Source organism: Hemiscyllium ocellatum, chromosome 12 (assembly GCF_020745735.1).
Source record: "Hemiscyllium ocellatum isolate sHemOce1 chromosome 12, sHemOce1.pat.X.cur, whole genome shotgun sequence".
NCBI lineage: Eukaryota > Metazoa > Chordata > Chondrichthyes > Orectolobiformes > Hemiscylliidae > Hemiscyllium > Hemiscyllium ocellatum.
In genome coordinates this window covers 29,590,259-29,607,730 of record NC_083412.1, presented here as the reverse complement: position 1 = coordinate 29,607,730, position 17,472 = coordinate 29,590,259, and the positions used below count along the sequence as shown (strand labels likewise).

The 17,472-nt window shown below is 41.5% G+C and overlaps 1 protein-coding gene across 1 annotated transcript in view; it reads left to right on the top strand.

Moving 5' to 3' along the window:
• The window catches only part of glra2 (glycine receptor, alpha 2), a 195,874-nt gene that overhangs the window by 131,702 nt on the left and 46,700 nt on the right, over window positions 1-17,472 (top strand). The gene's annotated exons all lie outside the window — the stretch shown is intronic.

Sequence of the window (17,472 nt, the reverse complement as noted above, 5' to 3'; positions counted from 1 at the left end):
CTAGGATGTTGCTGGGTATGGAAAGGCCGGCTGGGATGGGACTACTTTTACTGGAGTGTAGGAGGTTGAGGGGTGACATTATAGAGGTTTATAAAAACATGAGGGATTTGATAAGGTTAATGGTAGGTGTCTTTTCCCTCGAATGGGGGATTTCAAGACTAAGAGGTACATTTTTAAGGTGAAAGGAGAGAGATTTTAAAAAGTCATGAGGGAGAACTTTTTTTACACAGTGGGTGCTTCGCATGTGGAATGAACTTCCTGAGGAAGTGGGCACAATTACAACTTTTAAACAACATTTGGATAAATACATGAATAGTAAGGTTTGGTGGGATATGGGCCAGGAGCAGGCACATGAGACTAGTTTAGTTTGGATTTATGGTTGGCATGGACTGGTTGGACCAAAGGGCCTGTTTTCATGGTATATGATTTTATGTCTAAGAATATCAGGTTTTCATAATTAGTACAAAGGTAAGCTTAAGTGGGCTTCACTGGATAGGCTGGCAATTATTGCCTATCACTAATTGTCTAGAGGGCAGTTAGAGTCAACCACATTGCTGTGGGTCTGGAGTTACATGTACACCAGGTAAGGATGGCAGTTTCCTTCCCTAAAGGGCATTAGTGAACCAAATGGGTTTTTACAACATTCAGCCCTAGTTGTCGGGCTGTCATTAGGGAATGCGGCAATAATAGAGCCAGACCAGTTAGATTGGAACTGAAAGTTGGTGGACAAAGCTGCAGCTAAACAAGAGGTCAGCCACAAAGCAGAGGTGGTTTAGGCATAGTTGAGATATCTTCCCTCAAAAAGCAAACATGGGCCAAACAAACCCAGAGCTCCCCAGATGAAAAAGGAGCTGGAGATGAAGATAAAACATGCTTATGACTTGTACCAGGAAAATAAAATTGAGAACTATCAAACAAAAACCAAATGCAAATAGTGGACTTCTGGTGCTAGCATGGAGACTGCTGGAGAAACTCAGCAGGTCATGCAACATCTATAGAGAGAGAAAAAGATTTAATGCCCCAAGTCTGTTATGACTTGTCTTTGGAACTTTGATCTGAAGAAGAGTCATACTAGATGCAGCATTAACTCAGTTTCTCTCTCCACAGATGATGAGCTTCTCCAGCATTCTCTGCATTGTTCCCTTCAATGTTGAGAACCAAACTGAATATAGATGGATGAGAAGCAGTGTTTCAAAGCTTCATACACGCCGATTGGTGTACGGACGCATTGCCTTCCTCATGTGGAAGTGACTGCTACACATGGACCATGGAGGTCTGCGCATTGGTAAGACAATTAGGGGACTATTGTAGAGGATAGGTGGAAAAACAATATGAAAAGGCATCCTACAAAACATCCATAAGGATTTGGCATCACAATGTGCTTAGCAAGAATGCAACAGTGTGTTAGCCAGGCACTTTGAAAGACATAGAGGATTACATTTTGTCATGCCAAACGTGTGCCATACAGAGCCAATGATTTCATCGAGGTTTCGGGAAAAGCCTAGGGAAAGGCTAGTGATGGATTTGTTCAATTTTATGGGGAAGTTGTATTTGGCCTGGTCAGATATATTCAAGATGATTGAAGTGGCAGGACTTCATTAAACCACAAGAAGCTCAGTGATCAGAGCACTGAGGCAGGATCTTTGTAATATACAATTCCTTGGAATGAGCATCAGCCAATGGACCTCAATTTTGATGAATGAAGATTTCAGGAAGATCACTTTGGAGGCCATATCCAACGGATGACAAGTTCCCCATTCTATCCTGGAGAGTCAGAACAAGCAGTTAAGGCTGTTTTGTCGGTATTCACATTGGAAAAAGACAACTTTGTCAAGGAGAATACTGAGATGCAAGCAACTAGGCTAGAGAGGATTGAGGTTCATAAGGAGGAGATGTTAGCAATTCTGGAAAGTGTGAAAATAGGTAAGTCCCTTGGGCCGGTTGGGATTTATCCTAGGATTCTCTGGAAAGCTAGGGATGAGATTGCAGAACCTTTGGCTATGATCTTTATGTCATAATGGTCTACAGGAAAAGTGCCAGAAGACTGGAGGAAAATAAATGTTGTCCACTTGTTCAAGAAGGGGAGTAGAGACACCCCTGGAAATTATAGACCTGTGAGCCTTATTTCCGTTGTGGATACAGTGTTAGAAAGGATTATAAGATAAAATTTATAATCATCTGGAAAGGAATCATTTGATTATTGATAATCAATACAGTTTTGTGAAGGTTAGGTTGTGCCTCACAAACCTTATTGAGTTCTTTGAGAAGGTGACCAAACAGGTGGATGAGGGTAAAGTATTGATGTGGTGTTTCATCAGTAAGGTGTTTGATAAGGTTCCCCACAGTAGGCTATGCAGAAAATATGGAGGCATGGGATTGAGTGGGCTGCACGGTGGCAGGTGGGCGGCACGGTGGCACAGTGGTTAGCACTGCTGCCTCACAGCGCCAGAGACCCGGGTTCAGTTCCCGCCTCAGGCGACTGACTGTGTGGAGTTTGCACGTTCTCCCCGTGTCTGCGTGGGTTTCCTCCGGGTGCTCCGGTTTCCTCCCACAGTCCAAAGATGTGCGGGTCAGGTGAATTGGCCATGCTAAATTGCCTGTAGTGTTAGTAAGGGGTAAATGTAGGGGTATGGGCGGGTTGTGCTTTGGCAGGTCGGTGTGGACTTGTTGGGCCGAAGGGCCTGTTTCCACACTGTAAGTAATCTAATCTAATCTAATCTGTAAGTAATCTAATCTAATTTAACGGTTTGGATCTGAAATTGGCTAGCTGAAAGAAGACAGAGAGTGGTGGTTGTTGGGAAATATTCATCCTGGAGTTCGTTTACTAATGGTGTACCACAAGGATCTATTTTGGGGCCACTGCTGTTTGTCAGTTTTAGAAATGACCTGGATGAGGGGATAGAAGGATGGGTTAGTAAATGTACGGTTGACACTAAGTTCAGTGGAGTTGTGGACAGTTCAGAAAGATGCTGTATGTTACAGATGGACATAGAGAAGCTGCAGAGCTGGGCTGAGAAATGGCAAATGGAGTTTAATGTGGAAAAGTGTGAGGTGATTCACTTTGGAAGGAGTAACAGGAATACAGAGTACTAGGCTAATGGTAAGATTCTTGGCAGTGCAGATAAGCAGAGGGACCTCAATGTCCATGTATATAGATCCCTGAAAGTTGCCACCCAGGTTGATAGGGTTGTTAAGAAGGCATACAGTGTGTTAGCTTTTATTGGTAGCGGGGTTGAGTTTTGGAGACATGTTGCAGCTGTACAAAACTCTGGTGCAGCCTCGCTTGGAGTATTGCATACAATTCTGCTCTCTGCATTATAGTAAGGATGTGGAAGTATTGGAAAAGGTGCAAAGGAGATATGCCAGGATGTTGCCTGGTATGGAGGGAAGGTCTTATGAGGAAAGGCTGAGGGCCTTGAGGCTGTTTTTGTTCGAGAGAAGAAGGTTAAGAGGTCACTTAATAGAGACATAAAAAATGATCAGAGGATTAGATAGGGTGGACAGTGAGAGTCTTTTTCCTTGGATGGTGATGGCTATCATGAGGAGATGTAGCTATAAATTGAGGGGTGATAGATATAGGACAAAGGTCAGAGGTAGTTTCTTTACTCAGAGAAATTAGGGGTGTGGAACACACTGCCTGCAACAGTAGTAGACTCGCCAACTTTAAGTGCATTTAAATGGTCATTGGATAAACATATGGATGATAATGGAATAGTATAGGTCAGATGGGCTTCAGATTGGTTTCACAGGTCAGCACAACGACCTATACTGAAAGGCTTGTACTGCACTATGACATTCTATGCTCTATGCTAACTGATGCATAAAAATCCAGACTGGGAATTAGCTCCACTCAGCTACAGAGCAACACTATTAAATAACTCACTGGGGGAATAGTTAAAAAGAAGGAAGTTAAAAGATTGATGGTCCAGTTTTATGACGTAAGGAGGTAAACTTTAAGCCAAAGATTACCTCTCAAGATCACAAGAGGAAAAGCAAAGAATAGAGAAAGCTACAGCACAAAGCAGCAGAGGCAGTACAACTCTAAACATGAGATGAAACGTCTGTCAAACTTCACGTCAAGGCAGGAAGTCTGATCAGAGACAGGAAGTCAGAAGTGATCATCATCAGAGAAACAGATCAACTGAGATGTTATGTTTAGGAATATTTAGGAAGAATAGGCAGGCATTGACCTTACTCAAGCCAAGAAGTGAGACCAAGTCTAATTATCCGGCGTTGTGGGATAGCAGTATCCATTCTACAACAAGTCATGTAATGTGGTAAAACATTTCTTGACAAAATACAACACCATCACCCTATTGTTAAACTCAAGTGAAACAGATCAGAAAGGCCAGACAGAGTTCCAGATGGTTTTGACTTGTGTGATTTAAAATTTGAGTGGCAAGGAGATGGTAATAATGGTGGTGACAGTCGTCAAAGTAATAATGATTGTTCAAAAGTTTGTATAATCATAACTGGAATAATGTAGATCAATTCAAGAGAACCCTGAGAGAGACGTGGCAAAACAAATTTATGTATGATGACGGAGCTGACCGCATGACTCTGACATTAGAGAGAAGACACCAGTTGAAAATGAGCATGGGAAAAGAGATGTCTAGAACTCTCCACTACAGAAGCGTTTTCATGAATTGACTGCGTACAGATTTAAAAGGAGGAGTGTTAAAGCAATTAAGGTGTTGAAAGGCCTTGCTTAGTGATAGGGACTCTGGGAGAGTGTACATGCAGACACCCACAATCTGAGGTATTACAGACCACTATTCTCAATTTGTGGGTCACAGCATTTGCTGAAAATAGAAGAGGAACCATCGCTAACGTCCCCCACATGTCAGCATTTCCCTACTGACTGGGGGTAAAGAAGAGCTAAGTTGCCAGTTGGGAGAGGTTCTCACTCTCTACACAGAATCCACTGTACTCTTGCAAAGATATCAGAATGTAATATCCTTAATCTGCCACAACCAGTAACAATTCCATTATCTTTACTTTTGAAGGTATTTCTTAAAAAATCAGCAAATAACAGCAGTTCAGACTTAACCTGGCTAAATTGGAGACACGTAGAAGCAGAAGTAATTTCAAAAAGATTGAAAATATTTGCTGAATAAGTTTATTGCATAGGTTTTGAAGATGTATTGAGTTATGAGGCTGCCAATGAGAGAACTTAAGCCTGATTGATTACCAAGTGAGTAAAACACTTATGTTTCGATCACCTCATTCCAGTCTAGTGAAACCTGACTGATGAGATTATCAACGAAAATGCTTTACGAGACATTCTGGGCACATTCTAATAGGTTGTTCAGGTCTGTGGAAGGTTACTAAGCAACAGATTCTGAACTCTCCAAACACTTTCATTTTGACATTCCTATCAATAATACAGCAATGCTGTGGATAACTTGGTTTCCTGACAGCAACTCTTTTGCCTTTTGAACCTCAAATCAGGTCAGATGATAAGATCAGAAAATCTCTGCAAACACCTTGTGCACATTTCAGAAACAGAGAAATGTTTATTCTGTTGCTATGATCAAGTTAAAGCCATTCGCCTTCCACTTCACAGGTCAGTTTTTGCTTGAGGATTAAAACTCTCTGAAGAGTCAAATGCAAAGCAATTTTTAATAATTTACAGCATTGGTGTCATATTCCTGGGCACAACCAGTTGGAGAACAAATACTGAAATGCCTTCAATCTGTCTACATTGTTACCAATAGCAACACATTTTCACTGGAGAAGTGGTGCAGTATGTGGAGTTTGAGCAAGATCATTTTCATGCAGAGGTCTACAGATAAAGATCTGAAATTTCATGAATACTCCAGGGAAGAGTTAGGAAAATTCATATTTTTGAACGCTGTCTTAATTTATAGCAATGTCAAAAATCAAAAATGGAATTGAAACCTCTCTACATTGAATGGTGCCTTTTTCATCTTCCACTAGCCATCTTGTAAAATCATCACATGCTTCGTGCAGTCATTTCAAAACACCGAGAAGCAATACAAAATGATAAGGGGTTTTTAGAAGTGCTTTTTAAAAAAAAAGCAGAAGCTGCTGTTAAGAGAACACCTTACACTTACAATAAATTAAAGTTTTTAGTTGGAGCAGGACAAATTGTAATCATATGAGACAAGATCTTTCAAAAATTGATTGGAGTAGACTGTTCATTGGTAAAGGGACATCTGATAAGTGAGAGGCTTTCAAAAGTGTTATCATGTGAGTTCAGCGTCATTATGTTCCTGTGAGAGTGAAAGATAAGGCTTGTTGAATTAGAGAACAATGGATGAATAATGATATTGAGGTTATGGTCAAGAATTGTGCGTTAGATATAGGCAATTGGGTTCAAATGAATCTCTTGAACAGTTTAAAGAGTGCAGGGACATTCTTAAGAAGGAGGTCAGAAAGGCAAAGAGAGGATACACTCCAAGGTCTCTTTGTTCAGCAACACTCTCTAGGACCTTACCATTAAGTGTATAAATCCTGCTTTCCCAAAATGCAGCACCTGACATTTATCATTTAACTCCATCTGCCACTTCACAGCCCATTGGTCCATCTGGTCAAGATCCTGTTGTAATCTGTGGTTAACCCCTTCGCTGTCCACTACACCTCCAATGTTGGTGTCATCTGCAAACTTACTAACTGTACCTCTTATGCTCGCATCCAAATCATTTATGTAAGTGACAAAAAATAGCGGACCCAGCACCGATCCTTGTGGCACTCCACTGGTCACAGGCCTCCAGTGGAGTTCCACAAGGATTGATGCTGGGTCTTCTACTTCTTATCATTTACATAAATGATTTGGATGTGAGCATAAGAGGTACAGTTAGTAAGTTTGCAGATGACACCAAAATTGGAGATGTAGTGGACAGCAAAGAGGGATACCTCAGATTACAACAGGATCTTGACCAGATGGGCCAATGGGCTTAGAAGTGGCAAATGAAGTTTAATTGAGATAAATGTGAGGTGCTACATTTTGGGAAAGCAAATCTTAGCAGGATTTATACACTTAATGGTAAGGTCCTAAGGAGGGCTGCTGAACAAAGGGACCTTGGAGTACAGGTTCATAGCTCCTTGAAAGTGGAGTTGCAGGTAGATAGGATAGTGAAGAAGGCATTTGGTATGCTTTCCTTTATTGGTCAGAGGATTGAGTACAGGAGTTGGGACGTCATGTTGTGGCTGTACAGGACATTGGTTAAGCCACTATTGGAATATTGCGTGCAATTCTGGTCTCCTTCTTATCGGAAAGGTGTTGTGAAACTTGAAAGGGCTCAGAAAAGATTTACATAGATGTTACCAGATTTGGAGGATTTGATCTATAAGAAGAGGCTGAACAGGCTGGAGCTGTTTTCCCTGGAACGTCGGAAACTGAGGGGTGACCTTATAGAGGTTTACAAAATTATGAGGGGCATGGATAAGGTAAATAGGCAAAGTCTTTTCCATGGCATTGGGGAGTCCAGAACCACAGGGCATAGGTTTAGAGTGAGAGGGGAAAGATATAAAAGAGACCTAAGGGACAATTTTTTCACACATAGGGTGGTACGTATATGGAATGAACTGCCAGAGGAAGTGGTGGAGGCTGGTACAATTGCAACATTTAAAAGGCATTTGGGTGGGTATATGAATAGGAAGGGTTTGGAGGGATATGGGCCGTGTGCTGGCAGGTGAGACTAGATTGGGTTGGGATATCTGGTCGGCATAGACGGGTTGGACCGAAGGGTTTGTTTCCATGCTATACATCTCTATGACTCTATATGAGATAATCTTGGGGAATAAGGTTAAGAATAATCCAAAGAGATAGTAAACATACATTAAGAGCAAGACTGGAACTAGAGAGAGAGTAGGGCCCCATACAGATTAAAAAGGTTGTCTCTGTGTTGAAATTCAGGAGATGGGAGAGACATTAAATGTATATTTTGCATCAAATTTTACTGGTGAGAAAGAATTGGAGGTTAGAGAAATCAGGGAAATAAACACTAATGTTTTGAAAACAGTTCACGTTTCAGAAGAGTAAGTGCTGAAGGTTTTAGAGAATATAAAATGGTTAAATCTCCAGGACCTGATCAAATGTATCCCAGGAGGTTAAGGGAAGTTAGGGAGGAAATGTCTGGGCCTCTTTCAGAAATATTTGTATCATCTCTGACTACAGGTGAGATGCTAGATGACTGGAGAGCGACTCATGTTATTCCTTTGTTTAAGTTGGGATGTAAGGAAAAGCCTGGGAACGATAGACCTGAGAGTTGGACTTCAGTGGCGAGTAAGTTATTGGAAGTGATTCTGAAAGATTGGATGTATATGCATTTGAAGTGGCAAGGAATGATTAGGGACAGCCAGCATGGTTTTGTGTGAGGGAAATCATGTCTCACAAACTTGATTGGGTTTTTTGCAGAAGTAACCCAAAAGATTGATGATGACAGTGCAGTAGGCATTGTTTACATGGACTTTAGTAAAGCCTTTGACAAGGTTCAGCATGGTAGACTAATGAGTAAAGTTAGATCACATTGTGATTCAGGGTCAGCTTGCGAATTGGATACAAAATTGGCTTAACAGCAGGATACAGAGAGTGATGTTGGAGGGTTGTTTTTCGAACTGGAGGCCGGTCACCAGTGGTGTTCATATGAATGATGTAAATATAGAAGGCATGGTTAATAAGTTTGCAGATGGCACCAAGATTAGTGGGATTGTGAACAGTGTACAAGATTACTGAGATTACAAAGATATATTGGTCACTTGGATCAATGGTCTGAAGAGTGGCAGATGGAGTTTAATTTAGATAAATGCAAGGTTCTGCATTTTGGTAAAACAAACAAGGGCAGGACTTAATCATTCAAAAGTAGGGACTCTGGTAGCATTGTGGAGCAGAGAAATCTAGGGGATCTGGTACATAATTCCTTGATGTTTGTATCACATATAGACAGGGTGGTTAAGAAGTTATTTGGCACACTTGCCTTCATTGCTCAGATCTTTGAGTATAAAGGTTGGACATTATGTTGAAGGTGTACCAGATTTCGGTCAGGTTCCTTCTGGAGTATTGTGTACACTTCTGGCCGCCCTGTTATAGGAAAGATATTATTTAGCTGGAGAAGTTTCAGAAGAGATTTATCAGGATCTTGCCAGGACTGGAGGGTCTGAGGCATAAGGACAGGCTGGATCAGCTGTGAGTTTGTTTCTGCTGAAACGTTGCAATTTAAGGGGTGACCTTATAGAGGTTTATAAAGTCAGAGGGGTATAGGTAAGGTGGGCGGCAGGTGTCTTTTCAATGTGTTGGGAGATTTCAAGACAAGGCAGCATATTTTTAAGGTGAGAGGAGAAAGGTTTTACAAAGACATGGGGGCAATTTTTTTCCACAGAGCGAGGTGCATGTGTGGAATGAACTTCCAGAGGAAGTGGTGGATGTGGCTACAGTTACAATGTTTATAAGACACTTGGATAAGTATATGACTAAGAAATATTTTGAGGAATACAGGCCAAGCAGGTGGGACTAGTTTAGTTTAGGATTATGGTCGGCATGGACTGGTTGGACCAAAGGGTATGTTTCTGTGCTGTATGACACTTATGACTCTATAAATTGGACAGTCTGTACACAGTTTAGAAGTTCAGGAATCTCTGGCCACAGCCATCTGATGACTGCAAATACGAGACAGCTGTAACCAGATTTAAAAACCAGGCAAGAATACAGATTTTTTGAGGGCACATGCATCGAACCCCAACGGTATGGAAACAGGCCATTTGGCCCAACAAATCCATGTTGACCCTCCAAATCCATGCTAATCCACCCAGACCCATTCTCCTGACTAATGTACCTACCCAACACATCCCTGAACAGTATGGGCAATTTAGCATGGCCAGTTCATCTAAACTGCATACCTTTGGACTGTGGGTGGTAACCCACGCAGGCACAAGGAGAATGTACAAACTCCATACAGACAGCCACCAAAGCCTGGAATCAAACCTGGGGCCCTAGCACTGTGGCACAGCATAGTGAGCCAATGTGCCACCCTTCATGCTCATCAAAGTGAGGGATGTCAGTTTTGGAAGTGAAGTGGTTTTTCAGTTTAATGACTAATTAAGCATACCTAATTCACAATAAAGCTCTGTACGTTCTCATAGCAAAATGTCTCAGTACAATGAGAGAACGATCCACCACAATAGTCTGAGATCATCTTATTTCATACAATTCAAAATGTGATTAATGCTGGTCTGGAACTGAAGGATGTTATAAGTTTATAAACAAACCAAAGAACTGTAGAACTGGCTCAAAGGTAGAAGACAGAGGGTGATGGTGGAGGGTTGTTTCTCACACTGGAGGCCTGTGACCAGTGGAGTGCTGCAAGGATTTATGCTGGGTCCATTGCCTTTTGTCATTTATATAAATGATTTGGATGTGAGCCTAGGAGATACAGTTAGTAAGTTTGCAGATGACACCAAAATTGGAGGTGTAGTGGACAGCGAAGAGGGTTACCTCAGATTACAACAGGATTTGGACCAGATGGGCCAATGAGCTGAGGAGTGGCAAATGGAGTTTAATTCAGATAAATATGAGGTGCTGCATTTTGGGAAAATGAATCTTAGCAGAACTTATACACTTAATGGTAAGGTCCTAGGGAGTGTTGCTAAACAAAGGTACCTTGGCGTGCAGGTTCATAGCTCCTTGAAAGTGGAGTCACAGGTAGATAGGATAGTGAAGAAGGCGTTTGGTATGCTTTCCTTTATTGGTCAGAGTATTGTGTATAGGAGTTGGGAGGTCATGTTGCGGCTGTACAGGACATTGGTTAGGCCACTTTTGGAACATTGCATGCAATTCTGGTCTCCTTCCCATCAAAAGGATGGTGTGAAACTCGAAAGAGTTCTGAAAAGATTTACAAGGATGTTGCCAGGGTTGGAGGATTTGAGCTATAGGGAGAGATTGAACAGACTGGGACTGTTTTCCCTGGAACGTCAGAGACTGAGGGGTGACCTTATAGAGGTTCACAAAATTATGAGGGGCATGGATAAGGTAAATAGACAACGGCTGGGGTGGGGGAGTCCAGAACTAGAGGGCATAGGTTTAGGGTGAGAGGGGAAAGATATAAAAGATCTGAGGGGCAACTTTTTCACGCAGAGTACGTGTATGGAATGAGCTGCCAGAGGAAGTTGGTGGAGGCTGGTACAATTGCAACATTTAAGAGGCATTTGGATGGGTATATGAATAGGAAGAGTTTGGAGGGATATGGGCCGGGTGCTGGCAGGTGGGACTAGATTGGGTTGGGATATCTTGTCAGCATGGACAGGTTGGACCGAAGGGTCTGTTTCCATGCTGTAACATCTTTATGACTCTATGACTCTAAATCAGAATCAAAACCAGAAATTGCTGGAGAAGCTTAGCAGGTCTGACAGCATCTGTGGAGAGAGAAAGCAAAGTTAACATTTGCATCTTAAGAACATTGCTACATATATGGACTTCCCTTGTCAGTGTTTTAGTTATATTTAAACAGAGTTCCAAAAACTGGATGGAAGGCAGTGTATTTCCTCACTGCTGTGTCCCTACAAGTTTGGATATGAATTTTGATTTTAGAGCTGTGAAATAATTGACTGAACACTCTGATATATTTGTATTGCTGAATCTTCCCTGCAGTTTTTCATTAAAACACTTCAAAAGAATTATTACAGAGAAGATTGCAGCAGATTTCCAGTCCCCCAATGATCTTGGGTTATTGAAAATTTCATAATGTGTTACTTTAAATTATAAAATTATTGAACATAATCAAGCCATTTGAGGAGATAGGCAATTAAAATGAAGGAACCATCATATTTTTCATTACTTCAAATGAATTCAGCAGATATATTTGCTCTGAGCATTTTCATGTTCACTCTCAATTTAATGAAAAAAAAGTAGTTGTATTAAATATAACATAAAGCATCTTTTTTATATTGTATAGAAGACTATGGTGGACCAAAGATGGTTAGAACTCTACTCACTAGCTGAGATGATAGGTGGAATTTTATTGTTTTGAAACAGAGTGAGAAGGAGGGTATAATGGGTGGGTTTTCCCACTGGCATTTTTTTTTCAGCTTATTACAGACTCTTGTGTAAGTAAAGCACCAAGTTTTAATGGCAGGATCGTATGAAATTATGATCATCTGGGCTTTGATTCTGGACTCCACGTTTAAAAGGCCCCAACAGAGAACTCACTCTCTGTAACCCAGGAGCATCAGTCAACCTCTGCTCAGTTATCTCACCCACCCTTGAAGTGTCAGACAGCAGGTAAAAACTGGTACCATGCTTCAGCAGTGTCTCCCTGAAAGCTCTCCTGAAAGCTACCCAAGAAAGAAGCAATGTTTGTTTCCCTGTGGATGGCCACAAGAGACCACACTGATTGTCAAAGACATCCAGAACAGAGGTGGCTGTGCAGATCAACCCCATGGCTGGCTCAAGAAGCTGGATCTAGTGCTACAAGAGGATGATTGGTCTACTGCCCTCTGCCAGGACATGTGTCACTGTCTGCTCGAGTATTCATTCATCGCTGGGAGTTAGAATCATAGAATCCCTACAGTGTGGAAACAGGTCATTCAGCCCAGCAAGTCCACCCTCTGAAGAGTAACCCACCCAGACCCATTCCCCTACCCTATTATTCTACATTTCCCCTGACTAATGCAGCTAACCTACAAATCCCTGAACACTATCGGCAATTTAGCAGAGCCAATTCACCTAACCTGCACATCTTTAGATGGCTTGTAAGATTGGATAAATAACAAACTTGCATGCAGTAGATTGCTTACTCAACATCTCCATCAGTTGCTTCATATCCATTCAATACCTGTTCCTTAATTGCAGCAAGCAATGTAGAAGTACCGGCACCCCACGGTGGTCCTACTTGTTCACATCTACCAGTGTTAACACTTGACACAAACAAAAGAGCTACAAAATTCAGCAGCTCATATACACAATCAGCTCACTGACTTTCCCTCACAACTAGGAGAGCATACACATCTGAGACCTTTCCACCAGGCATGAAACAAGGTATATAGACACGTCACTTTGTTTGTGATATATGTTGCTTGGTCTGTGAACATATGCTTCCTGTTTTTTGGCGAAAGAAGATTGCATCTATGGATGCCATTCCAGCAGATTGGGATAATAACAAGATCCATGACATGCTGGTGAATGCAATCGGATTCATGGCCATGAAGCTCAAGAAAGCCAACCTACCTGAAAGGTTCTGACAGCTTGGTAGCAAACCTTCATTCCTGGGCTACACAGTGGTTAGCACTGCTGTCTAGCAGCACCTAAGTCCCAGGTTCAATTCCACCCTTGGGCAGTTGTCTGCGTGGAGTTGTACATTCTCAATGTGTCTGCATTGGTTTCCTCCGGTTTCTTCCCACAGTCCAAAGATATGCAGGTGAGGTGAATTGGCCTTGCTAAATTGCCCATAATCTCTAGGGATGTGAAGGCTAGGTGGATTAACCAAGTGAGATACAGGGTTACAGGGATCGGGTCAGGGTATGAGTCTGGGTGGGATGCTCTTCGGAGGGTTGGTGTGGACTCAATAAGCTGAATGGCCTGCTTTCACCCTGTACAGACTCTATGCAATTATCATGTGTTTCCTCCTACATAAGTAAGTAACCATGCCAAACAGACATAGAAAATTTTGCCCGATGTGACTGTTTTATAAACAGTGGAAACGACTCAATGATGATGTTCCATGAGGCAGAAAGAAATGTAGCGTAAAATAAGCCTGACACAGGATGGTGCAAGGCCACGAGCCATCTCTGTCGAATTGAGCATTAATATGAAAGTTTAAATTACTTTATTCCTTTTCAGTATTATTTCTTGCAGTAATAATGTAATGTTGCCATAGTTCCAAAAAACCACAGTGCTACTGTCTCATTAAAGAGAGACAACTAGTGGTGGTTTAATCTGAGGGTCACCACACCTCAGGCGAGGGGAGAGGTAGTACTTCAAGTGGTGTGGAATTGAACCCATGTTGTAGGTATTGCTCTATATCACAAAGCAGCCTTCCAGCTAACTGAGCTACCCTCATGATGTGCTATCCCCCCCCCTCCCCCCATCACTCCAGTTGGGAATATTTGAGGAACCTCATCCTCCACTGAATTGTTTAATTGTCCACCACCATTCCCAACTGGATGTGGTGGGACTGCAGAGCTTAGATCTGATCCATTAGGTTTTATAATCACTTATCTTTGTCTATCATTTGCTGATTGCACTGTTTTCACATGTAAGAAGTCTTCTTTGATAGCTTTCTCAGATTGACACTCATTTTTAGGTATGCCTTCCTGCTCTCTCAATTGAACTAGGGTCGATCCCCTGGCTTCATGGTAATGGTAGGTGAGGAATATGACAGGCTGTGAGTTTGCAGGTTGTGTTGGAGTACAATCCTACAGCTGCTGGCCCATAGCACCTGATGGATGCCCAGTCCTGCATTGCTGATGGTGGTAAATGTTACCACATGTAGGCCAGATCAGGTAAGCACAGCAGTTTCTTTCCCTAAAGGTATTGGTGAAACCAGATGGGTTTTTGTGGCAGTCATTTAAAGGTGATCATTAGACTTTTAATTCCTGATTTTTGTTGAATTCAAAGTTCATCTGCTGTCCTGGGATTTAAACCAAGGTCCCTGTAACCTTGCCTGTACCTCTGGATTACTAGTTTAACAAAAATACCAGTAGGCCATCAATGAGGTTGCATGTGTGAGGGAGTGTCAGCCATATTGGCTCTTGCTGTGAGCAGTGTGGCTTTGTGGCTGCCATGCCATCATGCTGCCTGTAAGGTCAGTACCAATTGCCAATACTTACCTTGGTACACCGTGGCCTTTTAATTATGGCATGATCACCACAGACACTCGTCTTTTGGCTAGGAACAATCTGTTCCTGAAACAGCATGCGATAAGATCGGACTAGAATTAGACAAGATGGAGGCAATGGGGCAAGCATGGTAGTGAGTGAAGTGAATTTGTTACGATACTATGACAGACCTCACTAGGTCTCATGGCAACTGATGCTTAATCAAGAAAAATATGTAAAACTGAGCCCTGTTTTAAAGTCAGGCTGACTTTAGATGATGTAGGTTGCACTCGACCACTGTCCAATTGGTAAATATAAAACCTTTCCTTATCTTGGAGCTCTAGGGACAAGTTCTGTATTTGATCTACTCTGCTCATTGTAAAGCTGGTTTGAAATATTTAGGCTTTTACCCCAGATTATGTCCTCAGGGTTTGAACATAAGAATCAAGGCTGACAATCCAATGCAATACTGGGGGAGGGCTTTGTTGTCTGAGGGGCCATCTTTTGGTTCAACTGGGATCTTTCCGCCCTTTCAGTGGATGTAGGCAATCCAATGATTATATCTGAATAAAGGTCAGGAGTCTTATCACTTACGTCCTGGCCAATGTCTATCCCTCAAACATAAGAAAATGGATGATCGGTTCGTTTACAAATTTCTATTTATGGGATCTTGCTGTGTCCAAGTTGGCTGTTACAACAGTGGTTACACTATGCTGAATAACTGTAAATCTTTCTGAAGGGATCAGCTTTTTAGACTTACATCCATCTCTACAATCTCCTTATTTTCTCCCTCTGCTCCCTGTGCCTGATTTGCCACTACAGCTCATTTTGTTGACTCAAATGCAGATGCTTCAGGATGTTTCAATCTCTCTTAGAACACAAATCACATAATCCAGGCACATTTCACCAGTGTTGGTCAATCTCCCCTCAAACAATTTCAATGTCTATGTTTCTTCCTGCATCGTTTTCACTTTACACCAGTCTGAGGATTGATAGTTTAATTGGCTGTCTTTTTATTAGGCAATTTGGACTGGCAAATTTTAACAATTTCCTGATCCCAATCTGATCTGAATGCCAGGCCAAATCTCTCTGGATGATACGGAGCACACTGAGTGTAGTTTGAATGGCTTCTCTTTGGAATTCCGTTTTGAAGTCAATGCATCTGTACAGTGCAATATCATTTGCACTGGAGACTATTTGTCCTCTTTAGTGTGTTACATAAATTCAAGCTGTCATTATTTCTGACTTACAATGTGCTTGAGGAAAAGTGTCTCCACTATTGCCTATTGATTAAAGAAAATAGAAATTATGAAAATTTGTGTTTCTGTAGATGATAATGAATAACATTCACTCAAACATATAACATACTGTAATGAATCGCAGATGTTGCCAACAGATGAAGTTGTGTGATCCAACATATAATCCAAAATATATGTTAATTCATCATCTGCTGGATTCTATTTCCTGCAAAACTAACTGCAAAATTGACAACTAGCTCGTGTTTCCTAGCAAGATTCAGATTAATTATGCACCATAAAACAATCTAGTAAAAAAAAAGGATCTGAACATTATTGACACTGCTGAATGTTTAAAATTCAGCAGAAAAAATTTGTAATTATAAAATGGCAGTGTTGAAGAAATATCCTGGCATGGTTTTACATTTAATGCAGAATTACGAATGCCCGGAGTGGATATCATAGGGGATTTCATAATTCAGCACTGCCTGCAGGGGTCTGTGTGTGCTGGAATGACCAGATCACAAAATGACCCCTTTTGGAAATTCAACCATTTGAGCCATGAGCATCTGGTTTTCTGACCATGGTCAAAAGTTTTTATATTTGGAATGATCAAGGCTATTAACAAACTGATTGAGATCACTTGAAGACTCTGACTTGACAGACTTGTTATCTAAATTCAACATTGTCGTATGCACTTTATGGGTGTACAATGGTCACAACACTGATAACTTGCAATGGAAATGCCTAATTATGACTTGGACATGTGCTCAGGGCTTTTATTTAGTGAAACAAGGCTCTTTTATTTATTTCTGGGCTTGTTTACAAAACTAGTGTAAAGTAGTAAATGTGCCACCTTTTCAGACTCTCTCCAGTTGCTTCACCAGCAACCCTTGAAGAAATCTCCAAGGATATGAAAGAAAGCTGCAGACATGTCTTTTCTAATTGCTTCAATCTGGAAAAAGGAGAATGAGAGAAGCCCAACATTAGTATTGTGTCCATTGCAGATTTATGCTTGCCTGTCTACTGATTGAGTTGTATTGTCAATCCACTGACCCCACCTCAGAACTGCATCAGGGAATGGTTGGGTGCCCAACTCACCCTACTATTATGATCATGAAGTCCGAAGGCAAATTTAGGATTGCACACAGAACTTTCCATTCTCATACTCCTCAGCTGCATACCACAGGATCGTAAAAGGTTTTGGGTGAAAATAAATTTAAATCCTGTTTTTCCTTGACATTATCAGACTTGCCTATGCTCAGAGTCACAAAGTGTGATGCTGGAAAAGCTCAGCGGGTCAGGCAGCATCTGAGGAACGGGGGGGCAGGGGGTCGATGTTTCCAGCACAACAGGGTTCACATCTTGGTCACACACCTTTCTCAGAGCACTGACAATGAATGATTCCATGTGAGGTCTAAGTCACGTGTAGACAGAAATGCAAAATAAAGAATATTTAATAACA